The 17,704-nt window shown below is 46.3% G+C and overlaps 1 long non-coding RNA gene across 2 annotated transcripts in view; it reads right to left on the bottom strand.

Annotated features, from left to right (window-relative positions):
• LOC138422533 (uncharacterized) overlaps window positions 1–17,704 on the bottom strand; it is a 320,815-nt gene that overhangs the window by 76,002 nt on the left and 227,109 nt on the right. For both annotated transcript variants that reach the window (XR_011249908.1, XR_011249909.1), the window contains one exon: window positions 13,892–13,982. This is a non-coding gene — a long non-coding RNA (uncharacterized lncRNA). The remainder of the gene's footprint in view (window positions 1–13,891; window positions 13,983–17,704) is intronic.

Below are 17,704 nucleotides of genomic sequence, written 5' to 3'. Positions count from 1 at the left end.
TGACTTAACTGGGTCAAAGTTACACCTGACCCCTCCTTTCCTGCCCCCCTTCCCAGCTCTGGCACAAGGATTATCACAGCGTCCAGCGCCTCTGAAGGCCATCCCTGCTGCGGGGCTTTGATAGGGAAAGTGTGAAGAACAAAGGCCATTGTTCACAGAGGCGGCTGGTGCCTCTCAGGCCCCAGGCCAGCTTCCCAGGGGTGAGGTCTGGCTCCAAAGACACAAAGACCAAAGTCATTAGGACCAGGGACAAACAATGACGGAATCACTTCTATTTACCTGAACCAGAGGGGGCTGCCAAGTGGGGAACAATGAAGTTGGGACATTCTCCCTGTGTTATCCCCTTAGTGCATTTCTTTCAAAATAATGGGAGAGTGTGTGGTCCACGCGGCTAGGACCCGCTTCAGATTCTATTTCTGGAAAGCTGGCACGGGACAGTGCTTAAAAGACAACTGCTGTGACATCCAAATGCCTGGATGCACGCCTCGGCTGCATCATAACTGGCTCTGCAACTTGGGTCAAGTGACTTCATCCTGAAAGCCTCAGTTTCTTCATCTGTAAAATGGAGGTAAGAATCGCTCCACCTGCTCCTACAATGCACGTAATTGTGACCTAGTGAAGGGCTTCCTACAGAGTACCAGTTACCATTACCATTCTCCTCCTCCAACTTCTCTCTGTTGTCTTGGTCAAGTTTCCTGCCCTTTGAAGAACCTTAGTTTCCATATCTGTCCAACAAGAATGAACAATCAGTTCAAAAAAATCAGGCGAGGACCAAGTGAGAAGAAGAAGAAAGCCATTTGGAAACTGTGATGCTGTGCCCATTTGGAAGCAAGATCTCATTAAGACTCTAGTCCTGGCTGACCTCTGCAGAAAAGCCCATGTGACCTTGGCCATGCCCTTCCTTCCCAGGTTAGTTCACCCACATATAAAATGAGGTGGGCCATTGCATCTTCTCCTGAGAGTGCCCAGAGAATTCAGGGAGGTAATGACACAGGCAACATGTTTAGCACAATGCATAATATATATCAAGTGCCTAATACCTTGGCTGTTTTCTTACTATTAGGAGATTGAAGGTCAGGAACAGATACAGACAAGTAATTAGTGGAAATGAACATGCTGTAGCTACCGGATGGCTACACTGCACAGGCATACCCGTTTTGTGGAAGGAAAAACAGATCTGGGGAACAGGAGGGTGGGGAGGGGAGATACACCCGCTAATGTTCAGTGGTGTCTGGTGAGTTCAGGCCATTTTTCACCAGTGTCCTGACCGGGCAGTGTCACAAAACCAAGAATGAACCTTTGTCTCTTGCTTTCCAGCAACTTTATTCCCTGCCCTCACCGAGAGAGGTGTTGATGGGGGTGTGGGAACAGACAGATACCTCCTAGTCCAGACACGGAGACCAGTGCAGAGTAACTTAAACCAGTCCCTATTCTCCTCGTTGTTCTGCTTGTATTGGCTTCATTTACAGGCAGATCCATCTCTCAGGGTGGCAAGATGCCCACCACCAGCTCCCAACAGATGTCTTACCAGTTCAGCAACTCCAGTGAAAAAGAGCTCTGCTCTAGCCAGCGTCCAAGGAGTGTTGAGTCCATTGGACTGTCTTGAGTCACATGACCATCCCTGAGCCTATCACTGGGGCCCAGGGAATGGAATGTGCTGATTGGCCAGATCTGGAACAGGAAGTAGGTCCGTAAGTCTTAGGTGATTGGCAGCGGGGCTGGGGAGGGAAAATTGGGATGTTATTACCAGAAGAAGGCATGGCAGGTGTTGAGTGCGCCTGAGAAAAACAGATGTCAGTTCACCCCTACATTCCGTTTCCCCAGCTGCCACTCAGGACAGGCTCCTCCTCCCCTGCCACTGCCTAGGGTCCACCTCCAATGTCTCCCTGTACCTATTCAGTAATGTTCAGAAGAAGCAGGCAGATGCCCACGCAGGCTAAGTGACCTGGCTGACTCTCTGAAATTCCTGGACCTCCATTCCTTCCTCTGCCACGTGGGGCAAAAATGTCTCACCTTAGGGCACCAATGAGCAAAATAATACAAAAGCCCTTTGCAAAGCATAAAGACTCTTTAAGTGCAAAGTCCCACTCAGCACAGGACTGGCACCTTTTTCTTCCAAGCCAAGAATTGCAACTTGAGTTTTATTTGCAACTCATCTGATCACTCAGTTCTCACTCACCTGGTTCCCAATAAAAACAGCTTTCTCGATTAATTCACACAGTGATGCACAGGCTTAGTTATTTCCTCAACCCACACACTAAAACCACAAGGACAGACACTGTTCTCATGCCAGCTTTACAAAGGAGGAACCTATGTAAGGAGATGTTTAATCACTTACCCAGGACTACAAAGGTGTGAAATAACAGAGCTGAGACACAAGAGCTGGTCTGTGAGGTGACTGCACCCAGCTTTCTGGGCACGGTGACCACACCATACACCATGCATAGACATGCTTTTTTGGTTTGTATTCAGCTGACAAATATTACGTGGACTTCCCAGGTGGCTCAGTGGTAAAGAATCTGCCTGCCAATGCAGGTTCGATCCCTGGGTTGGGAAGATCCCCTGGAGAAGGGAGTGGCAACCCACTCCGGTATTCTTGTTTGGGAGATCCCACGGACAGTGGAGTCTGGTGGGCTACAGCTCATGGGGTTGCAAAAGAGTCAGACAAGACTTAGCTACTAAACAGCAACAATTGCATGCCAGATACAGAGATGAAGCAAACTTTGTTCAGATCCTCAAAGAGTTCCCACTATCTCAGTCAGCAGCTCCTATCTGGGGATGATTTTACCCTACACCCCCATCTCATTCAGGGACATTTGGCAATACCTGGAGACATTTTTGTCACCACTGGGGGTGGGGGTATGACAGGCATCTAGTGATAAGAGGCCAGGAATGCTACTAAACACCTCCAGTCCCCACCAAAAAGAATTACTGAGCCCCAAATTTGGAATGCAATGAGGTTGATAAACCCTGATTCAGATGAAGGAAAAATACAAAATCCATTTGATGATGAAACATCAAGTTCATCCACGTATTTCTAAATAATATCTACATTGTAATGGACAAGATATTCAAATGGGAATTGAAACAAACACCAGGTAAAGAGACATCGAAACTGTCGGAACGGCACACCTAGCATTCCTGTCACACCCCCACCCCCAGTGGTGACAAAAATGTCTCCAGGTATTGTCAAATGCCCCTGAATGGGGTGGGGGTGTAGGGTAAAGTCACTCCCAGGTAGGAGCTGATGACTGAGATGGTGGGAGCTCTTTGAGGGTCTGAACAAGGTTTGATTCATCTCTGTATCTGCCATACAGTTCAACAGCTTTTGGAGTGACCTCTAGGAAAGTCAGCCACAAACCCAAAGCCTCAGTTTCCCCATCTGTTAAGTGAACATGCCTTTCCTTGTACCAGTTGAGGAGGAACCAGAAGCCACATAGATAGCAGTGAGGCAAGATGACAAACCAGAATTTCCTCCTAGCAGCCTGGGGGGCCAGATCTGTTCCCCAGACGTGTTTGGCTCACCAACATAACATTATTCTTCATACAAGCTCTTAATTAAAATAAATCATACAAAAAATAAAGTGAATGCATTTTAACATTGAAACCCTTCAGTTTTGACAAAGTGGACATCCCCCTGTCACCACCATTAAGATGGAAGCATAGTCTATGGTGACCTAGAGGGGTGGGATGGAGGGGTAGGGGAAGAGGTCCAAGAGGGAGGGGCTAGGTGTATACATATAGCTGCTTTGCTTTGTTGTATAGCAGAAACTAACACAGCATTGCAAAACAATTATACCCCAATTTTTTTTTTAAAAGGACAAAAGGTAAAAGATGGAAGCATAGGACATTGCAAGTGCCCTCATCACTATGCTCAGCCCCACCCTCCTGGTCCTTATCCCTTCCCCAAAGTGGCCCCTGCTCTGACTACCTTCCTATAGTTTTAACTGGTACCTTTGAACTTTCAATAAATGAAATCATAGAGCTTTATTCTTTGGTGTCCAGATACTTTTCTCTCTATGATGTGTGAGTGTCATCCAAGTTGATGTAGCTGCTTTTCCTCTTCACTGCTACCTAGTAAGTACTTCACTAGATAGACATGATACCGCTATTAATCTATTCATCATCACGCTCTTGGTGGGTATTTGTTTTGAGTCATTTGCTGCTAAGAACATCCTAGGCTGCATCCTGTGGTACATATATGATCCTGTTTCTGTTGAGCAGAGTCGTGAGCTGGTCATGGACTCACAGTTCCTTTTTAAAATTCCACATACTTTCTACTACATTGTGCTAAATTCTGAATCAAAACTGTAGCGTTAAGTCCTGCCTAAGAGTCTCCAGCCTGTGGGCCTGCCCTACAGATTATAGACCCACTAGCACCCATGACTGTATGAGCCAATGCCTTAACATAAATGTTTTAAAACATACACACACATATACTCTATTGGTTTATTTCACTAGAGAAATTTGGCTGAGACAGACTGAAAAGGTTCCCACTGAACTAACAGAAGAACACTCATGGAAGAACATACACTGGCCTCATTTACAACTTGCTTGAGAGTGAGATTTGGCAAGGAATTAAAAAAAAAAGAAGATTATGGTGACATTAGAAAACTGAGGAATGGAATGAAGAGAAACTCAAAGAAAAGCAAAAAGGACACCTTGTTTCCCAAAACTGTACAAATCTAAACCCTGCAGGAACTATTAGATAAGCCCTTACTTCATGCCACACTTATGCCCATTATGCAGATGATGAAAACTGAGGCTCAGAAAGAGGATGAGGACTCCCTCAAAGTTGTACAACTATTAAAAGACAAGGGTTGGATCTGTTCATCATCAAGACGTATGCTTGTAACCAATCAGCTATGCTTCCACCTCCTTTGGATGTTTCAATTTGTAAGACCCCTCCTCACCCCCAGCTCACTGCTCCAAGGTTACTTTCTCCTTTGAAGTCAGTCTTTCCTCCATGTGCCTTTAGGCAGAAATGCCCAGGCTTACACCCCCATATGCATGCAAATCATATCACTCACTGGAGGAATTGAACAATATATTTATTCTTGAACCCAGTCTAAGCCCAGACCACCTATAAACCATCCAGCAACCACCTGACTCATGGTTACCTATTTTTATATGCAATAGCAAGAAAAGAAACTCAGTTACCCCAAGCCTCAGCCACACACCTGTTCCCTGGAGTTGTCTGGGATGCCATCTCCAGACTCATCTCTCTAGTCTTCCCCTTCCAAGCTGTCCTTTATTCAGGGTCCAGAGTGTGTTTGCCAAAACTCAAATCTGATCACATCACTTCCCTGCTCACAGTTCTTCAATGGCTCCTTATTGTCTTCAGAACAAACGTCACCATTTTGTCTAAAAGACCCTTCTTGATCTGACCCTGTTTATTGTTCTGACACCTCTCCTGTCGTTTCCTGAACTTCCTTCCCCAGCATTCCTGAGTCACTGGTAGTTGTCACCAACTGCACTCTTTCAAGCCTCCGTGGCTTTGCATCACTGTTCCCTCTGCCTGGAATGCCCTCCCCTCCTCCCATTCTACTGGCAGCTCCTCTTGATCCTTCAAAATCGAGCTTAAGCACCATTCCCTCCTCTGTCTTTGGAATCTAATTTTCTCTCTGGGGTTAATCCTGACTTCTGCTTGTCTCTTTAAAATTTCATTTTATTTATTTATTTTTAAATTGTTGGCTGCTCTCGGTCTTCATTGCTGTGTGTGGGCTTCTCTAGTTGTGGCTCGTGGGCTTAGTTGCTCTGCAGCAGGTGGGATCTCAGTTCCCCAACCAGGGATTGGACCCATGTCTCCTGCACTGAAAGGTGGATTCTTAACCACTGGATCACTAGGGAAGTCCCCTCTGCCTACTTGATTAGTACCCAATGTTCACTGCCTCCACCTCCCACCCCATGCTTCTCCTGTGAGCACCTCTGTGCTTTCCCCCTCATAGCCCTTAACACACTTCATCATGTGGCTCATTAAACGCTCTGCCTTCCCAGCTAAGCATCAGCCTCCTCGAAAACAGACCCATCCTGCCATGTTCACCATCATACGTCTCTGCTCAGCCCTGAGCCTGGAACATCAATAAACACTGTTGGGGAAAAAGGAAGACAGGATAAAGGAATTAAGTGTCCTACTATTTCATGAGATTGTGAACTTTCTTATTGACCTCCATATATTTTTTTCAGCGCTGCAAACATTTATTGCACATTTCCTATGTCCAGGGAGCTCTAATTCCCACGGTCCCTCATAGTCTCATCTGTATTGAGCTGTCCAGACGTTCTAGTATTGACTCCATATTGACAGACTCAGATCTAGGTCCAGAAACTCAGTAGGCCATCCATTGAGACTAAACTAAATAGCAGCTACGGAGACATCACTACGAAATCTAGCATGAACCCCCTGCTTTGGCCCAGTAGTCCAGTATCTTCATGCCCCATTAGTCACAGCTCGAGAACACCCCGAAGTCTTCCTCCTCAAGGCCTCACAACTCAAAGAGCCTTTGTTTTCCCACTCAAGGCCCCTTCAGTGGTTTTGTTTTTCATGGAAAAGCAGGGTGAGTTCATTACATTGTGTTCCTGCCTTGGAGATCATTGTCATTCATCTGACATCAAAGTCAGACACCGTGAACGGCTCACTTAAGGCTCGCCCCACCCATATTTTCTTACAACCAGGAAATGGGGAATTTCCTTCATCTTGTTAAACCATCCCAGCGAGCCTCTGCCACAGGGCTTCCTTTTACAAACTTTTCTTGAAACTCAAAGATGGAATGAGGCCTCCCCCTCTGACTGCAGGGGCTATTAGGGGTCCCGGCCTTCCTCTGATCTTTATCAAACACTTACCCAGCATCTTGGAATGACAATATTTTTTGTTTATACAACACCTTTCTGTGGGGGCCAGAGCTGGGCTGAGCATGGGTGGGAGGCAGATTAAAGCCTTATACAGATGTTGCTCGATGTATCCTGCAGATCTGGAAAGAATAGTCTTTAATGGGGGGCTCTACAAAGCTTAGAGAGGGAGGTGGTTTACCACCAGAATGAAGGAAGATGTCAAGACTGGGACCAGATACCTGACCTTTTGACGGCTTTGTTCCACGTTGATTGTTCCTTATTTCCCCTGATTCTTAAGTCGATGGATTTAATATTCACCGAATAGCCAGCAACCCCAGCCAACTTTTGTTATCTGCCTTCCCTGCTGGGCTCCCAGTCTTCCCTCCATCAGGATCCATGGAACCACCCTCTTCTGGATGTCCTCCAACCTCTTGCCATCAGCCTCACTGGGGGGATCTCTTCTCCTCCTTTGGCCATATCCTCAAATTTCCTAATCCTCAGCCCTCAGGCCCTTTCTCAGCTCACTATCCTGGTAACCTCAGGCTCTCTCACAACTTTGGTTGATGGTAACTCCTAAGAATGTAACTCTAGCCCAGACCTATTTGAACTACAGGTGTGAGTGGTGTATTAGCGTAGGTTAAGCTGTTATAACAAACAACCCCCAAATCTCTGTGGCTTAACACAGTAAAGGTTTATTTTGCATCCACGCCCTAGTCTGGTGAGAATCAGCGGGGTGAGCTCTGCTCCACACAGTCATTCAGGGACCCAGGGAGCTTCTGTCTTCTCTTCTAGGACAGTGGTTTCCAAATGGGGACATTGGGTAACATATAGATGTGGTTGTGGTTGTTGAAATCGGAGGCGGGGAAATCTGACATCTCATTGGTAGAGGCCAGGGATGCTAGTCAATACCGTACAGTATATACGGCAGTCCTCCACATCAAAGAATTGTCTGGTTCACAAATCAATGGTTCAGAAAACCTGTTCCAGGGCATCCAACCACCTACTGGGTCTTAAGCATCTGGCTCTCAGGTGAGTAAAGAAAATGCATGGAAGATTATGTGGGAGGGTTTAGGGCTTCCCTGGTGGCTCAGTGGTAAAGAATCTGCCTGCCAATGCAAGAAAAACAGTTTCAATCTCTTACCCCCCAAATACACTTGCGTGACAACCCTTGGTCAGGGAAGATTCCGCATGCTATAGAGCAACTGAGCCCATGTGCCACAACTACTGAGCCTGAGCTCAGAGCCTGGGAGCTGCAACCACGGAGCCCACGTGCTGCAAATACTGAAGGCTGAGAGCCCTGGAGCCTGTGCGCCACAACAAAAGAAGCCACCGCAATGAGAAGCCCAGGCAATGCAACGAAGAGTAGCCCCTGCTCCCTGCAGCTAGAGAAACGCCCACGCAGTAATGAAGACCCCTCGATGACAAACATACTGACATAATTATTTTTTAATGCATACTTTAGGTTTGAGGTTTTAGATGCCAGGCCTGGAAGGGACCCATGTCACTCTTGCCCAATTCATACTCCCACTTAACTTCAAAGGGAGGTTGGGGAATGTAGTCTAGCTATATGTCCAGGAGAAAAACAAATCAGGGCTAGGTGAACACACCATGTGTCCCTGTGACAGGTGGCATCAACTAGCTATGTCCAACCCTGAGTGCATCACCTTCTGTCTCCTAAACCTCCCATCCCTCACATAATTCACCTCAGTTCCCATAAATTTCAACCTGTCCCCCATTCAATCCCATCTCCTGCCACAGACAGTAACTTAATCTCAAAGGAACTTGTTCCTGGAATACCGATCCTGTCCCCCAGATCACCCTAAACCCGCTATTGACTCTAAATAGCCATCAGCAGTCACTACTATGTTGCTTTTAATATTTCTTCATAGCACTGAGCACTATACACACACACACACACACACACACACACACACTTTCTGATTATCTGTCTCCTACACTAGTTTGGGGGGCGTCCACTAGTGCCTCAGTGGTAAAGAATTCACCTGCCAACGCAGGAGATGCAGGAGAAGCAGGTTCAATTCCCGGGTCAGGAAGATCTCCTGGATAAGGAAATGGCATCCAGTATTCTTGCCTGGGGAATCCCATAGACAGAGGAGCCTGGCGGGCTACAGTCCATGGAGTCGCCAAAGAGTCAGACACGACTGAGCACACACATACATGCTAGATCAAACTCGAGAAGGATAGGGTGTTTTTCTTGTTCACTGCTACTGCTAACACCTAACAAGAACCACTGACTCATGGTAGCACTCAGTATATACTGGTTGAATAAGTAAGTAAATCTTATCCATACTAAACAGCCATACTAGTCTTTGCAAAATGCAGATCTGGATATAGCCCCTCCCTATTCTAATCTCCTAATATAATTCCATCCAAACTGTTCAGCTTGTTATTCAAGGTCCTTCATGATCTGACCTTTCCTACCTTCTTACTCTCTTCTCATACACTCCCAGCCATGAACCCTATACTTTGAGCACCCTACACTTTAGATCACATATCACTGAATGCAATATGTTTAACACTTTTTATTCTTAGCTTTATAATTTTGTATGTACTATTTCCATCACTTAGAATATCCTTATTGCTTATCTTCCTCCCCCTAGCAAACTCTTACTCATCCCTCAATACCCAGTTCCATGTTACTTCCTCTGAGAAAGCTTTTCTGATAAATTAGGCTGTCACTTGCTCCCTCCTTTCCATTCCTTATGTGCTTTTGAAAAACTGTATTGTAATAATTTTCTCTGTTGTTGCTTCCTCCCCCATCAGACTATGGGTTCCTCAGGAAAAATAAAGAAGAGTGCCTTACTTGATGGTGTGGCTGCCTTCCACCCCAGTGCCAGGCAGAGGGCCAGGCCCTGAGCAGGTGCTCAGAACACATATGATGAGATAGAAGACGGATAGATGGAGGCTCTCTGGCCAATCTCCCCAGATTCTCCAGGCATTTTCTTAAATAAGCCAAACAATCAGTGTGATGATGACATCCCTCTCGGAGTCAGAGCCACTTTATCTGCAGAGCCAATGGGTGGATGCTTGTGGCTGGATCCAGATCACCCAGATTGTTGTAACTGGTAATCAATCACTGGAAGCAAAATGAGCACCAGTGCCAGGAAACAGAGAAGGCAGGGGGCAGCCCAACCCCACCCTGTCAACTGATGCTACTAATGGTAGTGAGCTGGCCATTAAAGGGGCTGGCCCCTGCCTTGCAGCTTGGGAATACCAGAAACTTCCCTGATGTTTAATTCCTGTTTATCCTTCAGATCTCAGTCTTTCCAGACCTCCAAGACTGTATTAGAGTCCCCAGGGCTCTATACTGCCCACGCTTGGCGTAATCGCCCTATGAGTCTGCCTTCCCCATCAGAGTGTGGATCTTCATGGGGCAGACCCACCATATCTAGATCACTCTTCACTGCACTTGCTGTCTTTCTATAGGTCCCAGCACAGAGTCCAGGTATCATTCAGGGACCAATTGTGGGAACAGAAGCCACTCTGGGCATTTGAAACCAAGAGATTTTAAGCAGGGAATCAGTTACCCAAATGATGGAAAATCTGAGAAACCAAAGGATATAGTGAGGAAAGCAGAGATTACCAACAGCAGGGGGTTACCAACACCCCTCAGTTGGAGGACAGAAAGAAGAGGTGATATTACTGCAGCCCAAGCTTGGGGTCTTCTGCTGATGGAAGCTGGAACCACAGCCAGACTTGTGGAAGGAGCTAAAGAAAAGAGAAGATGTAGTTTCTACTAGAGCTGTGGCCTGAGTGAAGAGTGGAGGGAAAGAAATACCTTGACCTCTCCCTTCATCCCACCTTCCAATAGGTCATAATTTCCACCGGGGGAATAGGAAAGCTGTGAGCTGCAGCTTGCAGAGCCCAGCCCCTGAGACACAGAGAAGAGCAAGGAAAGAAGAAGGAAGGGATCTGACAGCAGATGGTCCTGGTCCAACCTTGAAGGAGACCTGAATCACCTTCTGTCTTAGCCTCTGTATTAGTCAGGGTAAGCTAAGTTATGCCACAACAACAAAAATGCCCCTCATGTCAGCGGCCTAAAACAACACAAATTGAGCACAGGTAATTAAATGCTGTCACTTGGAAGTCATATCTGTCACTTTCACATTTCACTGGCCAAGCAAGTCATAGGCTCATAATTAATTCAGGTGAGTGGGAAAATATAACCCCTTGAAGTGAAGTTGCTCAGTCATGTCTGACTGTTTGCGACCCCATGGACAGTAGCCTACCAGGCTCCGCCGTCCATGGGATTTTCCAGGCAAGAATACTGGAGTGGGCTGCCATTTCCTTCTCCAGGGCATCTTCCCAACCCAGGGATCGAACCCGGGTCTCCTGCATTGTAGACAGACGCTTTGCCATCTGAGCCACCAGGGAAGCCCATAACCCCTTCATATGCTCTAAAGAAGAAACCTGGAGGACTTCCCTGGTGGTTCAGTGGTTGGGAGTATGCCTACCAATGAACAGGACACAAGTTCAACCCCTGGTCCAGGAGGACCCCACATGCCTCAGGGCAGCTGAACCCATGCACCACAACCACTGAGCCCATGCACCCTAGAGACCATGCTCCACAACAAGAGAAGCCACTGCAACAAGAAGTCCATGCATTGCAACAGAGTAGCCCCCAGGCACCACAAATGGGGAAAGCCCACGCATAGTAACAGAGACCGAGTGCAGCCAAAAATACATAAATAATAATTTTTAAATGAGAGAGGCCTGAGAATATCGGTGGGCAACAGGTCCCTACCCAATTCTGGAATGCCTGCTAATTTAGGTAACAACCTAAATCACCCTCCACGCATGCATACACACAAACACACATTTCCAACTTCCCCCCTAAGAAGATGCTATAAAATTATATTTATTTATAGTTCAAAGATGATCATAATACACTGATTCAGAAAATGGCAAGTCACAGACACTTAGCAGCTTAACACAGTGACCATTTATTATTTCACAGTTTCTGGGAGTCAGGAATTTGAGGATCTCAACTAGTCATTTTTGGCTCAGAATTTCTCATGAAGTCACTGTCAGATTTGGGGGGATTGCACTGTTATCAGAGTCTTCACTGGGGCTGGAGAATCTGCTCCAAGGTGACTTAGTCACATGGTTGGTAAGTTGGCATGTTGACTACAATGCCATCTTTTTTTTTGCAGAAAGAAAAAAGATATGGGTATTATATGATAATAGACAACAAGCAATATGACCCCTAGTATCCTTGCCTCATCTCTCTTGTGTAGTTTTCTGCCACAGTGAATCAGGGCAGGTCTGTACAACTCATAGAATATGGCAGAAGTGATTAAATATAACTTGGAGACTATGTCAGAAATATCATTCCCACTTGTGCTTTGCTTCTTCTTGGATCACTCACTCTGGGGAGAAGCCAGCTGCCATATTGTGAGGATGGATATTCAAACAGCCTACTAAAAGAGAGTTCCATCTGGTCCGCTACCGACAGCCAGCACCAAGTAGCCAGCTAAGTGAATGCACCATCTTGGTAGCAGGCTGTCCAGCCCCAGGCAAGCCTTCAGATGACTTGAAGCCCCAGCCAACATCTGGCTGCAAATTCATGAGAGAGAACGACACACCTTCCTACGCAAGCTGTTCTCAAATTCTTGACCCACAGAAACTGTGAGACAATAGACTTGTGTTGCTTAAGCTATAAAGATTTGGGGATAATTTTTAGGATCCTTATTTAATCATATCTAGGAATACATGTGGGTTTCTCCGATGGCTCAGTGGGTAAAGAATCTGCCTCCAATGCAGGAGACACAGAAGACACGGGTTCAACCCCTGGATCAGAAAGATCCTCTGGAGGAGGAAATGGCAACCCACTCCAGTATTCTCACCTGAAAAATCCCATGGACAGAGGAGCCTAGCAGGCTACAGTCCACAAGGTCACAGAAAATTGGACATGACTGAGTGACTAAGCAGGAACGCACTTAGGTATATATGTATATATACTTAGAGAAAATTTTTATAAGAATAAGATCATGGGATCCGATATTTATTCTTTTCCTAGTGCTTATCCAGTTTGTAATTTTTCTACAGTGAACACATTACTTGGAACAGAAGACAAGAAGAAAGAAGAAGGGGAGAGGAGAAATAGCAGCAGCTGTTGGGTGGTGGGGGCTTTCTGGTGGCTCAGCAGCAAAGGATCTGCCTGCAATGCAGGAGCTGCAGGAGACTTGCAGGCTCAATCCTTGGATCGGGAAGATCCCCTGGAGGAGGGCAAGGCAACCCACTCTGGTATACTCGGAATCCCCATGGACAGAGGCGCCTGATGGGCTACAGTCCACAGGGTCACAAAGAGTCGGCCACGACTGAAGCAACTGAGCAAGCACACACGCAGGCTGGGTGAAGAGGAACCTGTTAGAGCTACTTTAAACACTGCAATACAGCTAGACTGTGCCAGAGAGTTAGCATAGCAGCTGCCAGCATAGACAACTTGTTAAGGAAGATGGCTGAGCCAAAGGAAGAACCGCCAATGTCCATCTTGGGCTTTTCCACCCAGTTAGCTCTGCTCTGAGCTGCTCAGAGGTTGTGTTTGGAAGAAACATGGCCGGAGCCTGGCCGCCAGGAAGGGGCGGGGGTGTTGCATTTGGAACGCCTCAAGGTTTCTGAGCTGGCAAGGCATGTCAGCAAAAAGCCCTCGCCTGTCTAGACAAAAGTTTGATTTTGAATCAAAAAAGGGAAGGTTTGCAAGTAGGAAAGCAGTTTAAGCATTTTTCCTCCTTTGAAAATAACCATGAATTTTTAACTATCAACCCTTAAAGGGAGACAGTGAGACTCCAGCTATGACACCAGGGATTTTAGCATTGCCCACTCCCCTGGATGGATTGTGAGATGGGGCCATTTCTGAGGCTGGACATTGACTCCTGGAGCTGAAGAGAGAGCTTTAACAAGGCCCCAGGGCATCCAGGGGGAGAGACAGGTTTCCACTGCGAATATCTGAGGCTCGGGAATTGGCGTTTCTCAGGCAGCCTGAGAAAATGATCAATTTGGCTGCTGACAGAGGGAAATCACTGTGATAGGTTTCACTGACCTTGGGGGGAAAGAAATCCACATCGGTCCTCCGGGCCTCGATGGTAAGGGCTCCTGTTGGCTGCTGTCTGAAACCACAGCTCCAGCCGAGTCTGAGGGTTAGAGAGAAGCTCTGCTCAGAAGGGATTCCCCTTGAATTGCCCCATAGACTTGACCCAGCTCTGGGCAGAGAGGTTGGGCACTTGAGACCAAGCTGAGTGATTGTAAGTGACAGAAGCTGAATAGAGGTATCTTAGACAGCATATATCATAAAGGACTAAGGGAGTCACAGTGGTAAAGAACCCACCTGCCAATGCAGGTAGACATAAGAGATTGCAGGTTCGATCCCTGGGTTGGGAAGTTCCCCTGGAGGAGGGCATGGCAACACTCTTGTATTCTTGCCTGGAGAATCCCATGGACAGAGGAGCTGGGCAGGCTATAGTCCATAGGGTCACAAAAGAGTCAGACATGACTGAAATGACTTCGCACGCACACGAAGGAGTCAAAGGGGCTTCCCTGATGGCTCAGCACTAAAGAACCTGCCTGCCAAGGCAGGAGAAAGACACAGGTTAGATCCTTGGGGCAGAAAGATCCCCTGGAGGAGGAAATGGCAACCCACTCCAGTATTCTTGCCTGAGAAATCCCATGGACAGTGGAGCCTGGCAGGTTTCACTCCATAGCGTCACAAAAGAGTTGGATACGACTTACTGACTGAATGAGAACAGGGGAGTCTTAGGGAACCTTAAGACTGGAATGCAGCTGAACCTGTGGAAGGTGTAGAACTGGAAAAGAGGCCCTCAGGTACCCAATGATCCCCTTTCTTCACTCCCTCTGTCTCTCTCTACAGGCTGCCTTTATCCCTCTGCTTTAACTGGAAACAGACCCCAAATTCTTCAACTGCATCGTGGGCCACCCCACAGCACCTGGCAGGGGCGGGCATGTCATTGGTTCAACCACTAAAAGAGAATGAAGCAACATGCATGTGAATGTGTGTGTGTGAATCTTTTTTTAAATCTCAAATAGTCTTTATTTTATATTGGGGTATAGTTGATTAGCAATATTGTGTTAGTTTCAAGCGTACAACCAAGTGATTCAGTTATACATATACATGTATTTATTCTTTTTTAATGAATTCATTTGTCTGCACCAGGTCTTAGCTGCAGCATGCAGGATTTTTTATCTTTGTTGCAGGATCTTTAGTTGCAGCATCTTTAGTTGCAGCATGAAAACTCTCAGTTGAGGCATGTGGGGTCTAGTTCCCTGACCAGGGATCGAACCCAGGGCCCCTGCATTGGGAGTGCAAATCTTAGCCACTGGACCACCAGGGAAGTCCCTTTCCAACTTTTTCCCATTTAGGTTGTCACATAATACTGAGCAGAGTTCCTTGTGCTACACAGTGTGCGTGTTATCTTTTCATTCCTCTCTCTCAACTCCAAATTATCAGGGGAAAAGCTCTGATTGGCACATCTTGGGTAAGGTAACCACCTTGGTCTAAACAGGACGACCAATAGGTATGGACTTACAGTAAAAACACTACAGGCTTTAAAAAGCCACCAGGGCCCTTAGCTGGGAGTGAGGGAATCATGGTGAGCTGGGACTACTTTCCACAAGGATTTGGCTACTCTACAAAAGGGACTCAAGCCCTAGCATGGAGGGCTCTAAATGATCATGTTCAATCCAAATATTTGTGAATCTGAGTCTGCGTGCCAATCCTTGACACCTCTCCCCAGTACTCAACAAGTCCCAGCACTGAAATTCATTTTTATTTTTCTGGCAATCCCTTTATTTCTTAAACTCAGCCTTATTCTGAGCAATAATGCCAGTGAAACCACGAACTTAACTTGGTAAGAGGCAATATTAGGCAGAGGTCTAGAGTCAAACAGACAGGGTTTGAATGTTTGTTCTGCCATGTGCTAGCTGTGTGACCTTGGGCAAGTTGCTTAACCTCTCTGTTCCTTCATTTCCTTAATTGTCTAATACTTTCAATGGCGTAATAGCCATGTTATAGAGATGTTTCAAGACTTAAACATATTATAGTACCTGGCACAAGATAACTCTTAGCTAATTGTAGCAGCATTGTCACCATTATCATTATACATATATCATATGATAAACCATTATCATCTGTTTATCATTATGTCTTACCATATAAATGAAATAAATGCAAAGGATCAGAAATTTTACAAATGATCATCTATGTGATATACCTAGTAAGATAAGGATTCCTAACATTAATTCTCCCTCATAGTGTTCTCCACTGTCCAACAACAATAAAACTTTGTATAAAGCAAAGGATAAAGAGCTATAAATGGGGACATGATGAAACAAAATGGTGAGAATTATATGCGTAACAAAGGGCATGGCAGGGTCAGATGGGAAGGCATGTCAACGGTCATGCCTTGGGCACAGGCTTAGGAATAAGGCCAACCTAAAATCAGCAAATGTTGGTGAGGATGGCGGGACAAGGGAAGCTACGTACACCATAGGTGGGAATGTAAATTGGTGCAGCCACTGGGGAAGACAGTATGGAGGTTCCTCAAAAAGCTAAAATTAGAATTATCATATGCCCCAGCAATTCCACTTCTGAGTATATATCCAAAAAGAACAAAAACACTACTTCAAAAAGACACACACACCCAAATGTTCATAGTGGCATTATTTACAGTTGCCAAGATAAAGAAGCAACCTAACTGTCGATCAACAGATAAATGGATAAAAAGATGCGGTGTGCATGCTCAGTCGTTTCAGTCATAGCCGATTCTTCGTGACCCTATAGACCATTGCCTACCAGGTTCCTCTGTCCATGGGGTTCTCAGGCAAGAATACTGAAGTGGGTTGCCAAGCCCTCCTACAGTGGATCTTCCCCACCCAAGGATCAAACCTGTGTCTCCTTTGTCTCCTGCACTGGCAAGTGGACTCTTTACCACAGAGCCACCAAGGAAGCCCCATACACACACACACACACACACACACACCCCTAGCATCAGCCAGCCTAGCAACAGCTAGGGTGTTGTTCACCCTAAAAACAACAAGTGGGTGCTGGATTCTGTTATTCCTAAAGCTCGCTTACTCCAAGATTGTCCAATTGCAGAAACCAACAATAATAGACAAGTATATAATTTGCGAGTATGCCTTTTTAGCACAGTTCAGTTCAGTTCAGTCGCTCAGTCATGTCCGACTCTTTGCGACCCCATGAATCGCAGCACGCCAGGCCTCCCTGTCCATCACCAACTCCCGGAGTTCACTCAAACTCACGTCCATCAAGTCGGTGATGCCATCCAGCCATCTCATCCTCTGTCGTCCCCTTCTCCTCCTGCCCCCAATCCCTCCCAGCATCAGAGTCTTTTCCAATGAGCCAACTCTTCACATGAGGTGGCCAAAGTACTGGAGTTTCAGCTTTAGCATCATTCCTTCCAAAGAAATCCCAGGGCTGATCTCCTTCAGAATGGACTGGTTGGGTCTCCTTGAAGTCCAAGGGACTCTCAAGAGTCTTCTCCAACACCACAATTCAAAAGCATCAATTCTTCGGTGCTCAGCTTTCTTCACAGTGCAAGGCAACTGGGTTCTCTAGCCTTGCAACCAGAACATTCCTAACTGCAGCTCTGACCTGCAGGAGTAAATGAGATGGTAAGGCTCAGAAAATACTTAACACAGAGTAAGATTCCACCATGCAGAGTTATTCTATTTTCAAGGTGATTAGAAAGAAATTGGATTGGGGAGGGGGGGGCGGGAGGTGGGGGGAAGAGATACTCCAGCCGTGAAGAGACACCCCACATCCGAGGTAAGAGAAACCCAAGTAAGATGGTAGGTTTTGCAAGAGGGCATCAGAGGGCAG

This window comes from Ovis canadensis, chromosome 17 (genome assembly GCF_042477335.2).
Source record: "Ovis canadensis isolate MfBH-ARS-UI-01 breed Bighorn chromosome 17, ARS-UI_OviCan_v2, whole genome shotgun sequence".
Classification (NCBI taxonomy): domain Eukaryota; kingdom Metazoa; phylum Chordata; class Mammalia; order Artiodactyla; family Bovidae; genus Ovis; species Ovis canadensis.
This window is presented reverse-complemented; position numbering and strand designations above follow the sequence as displayed.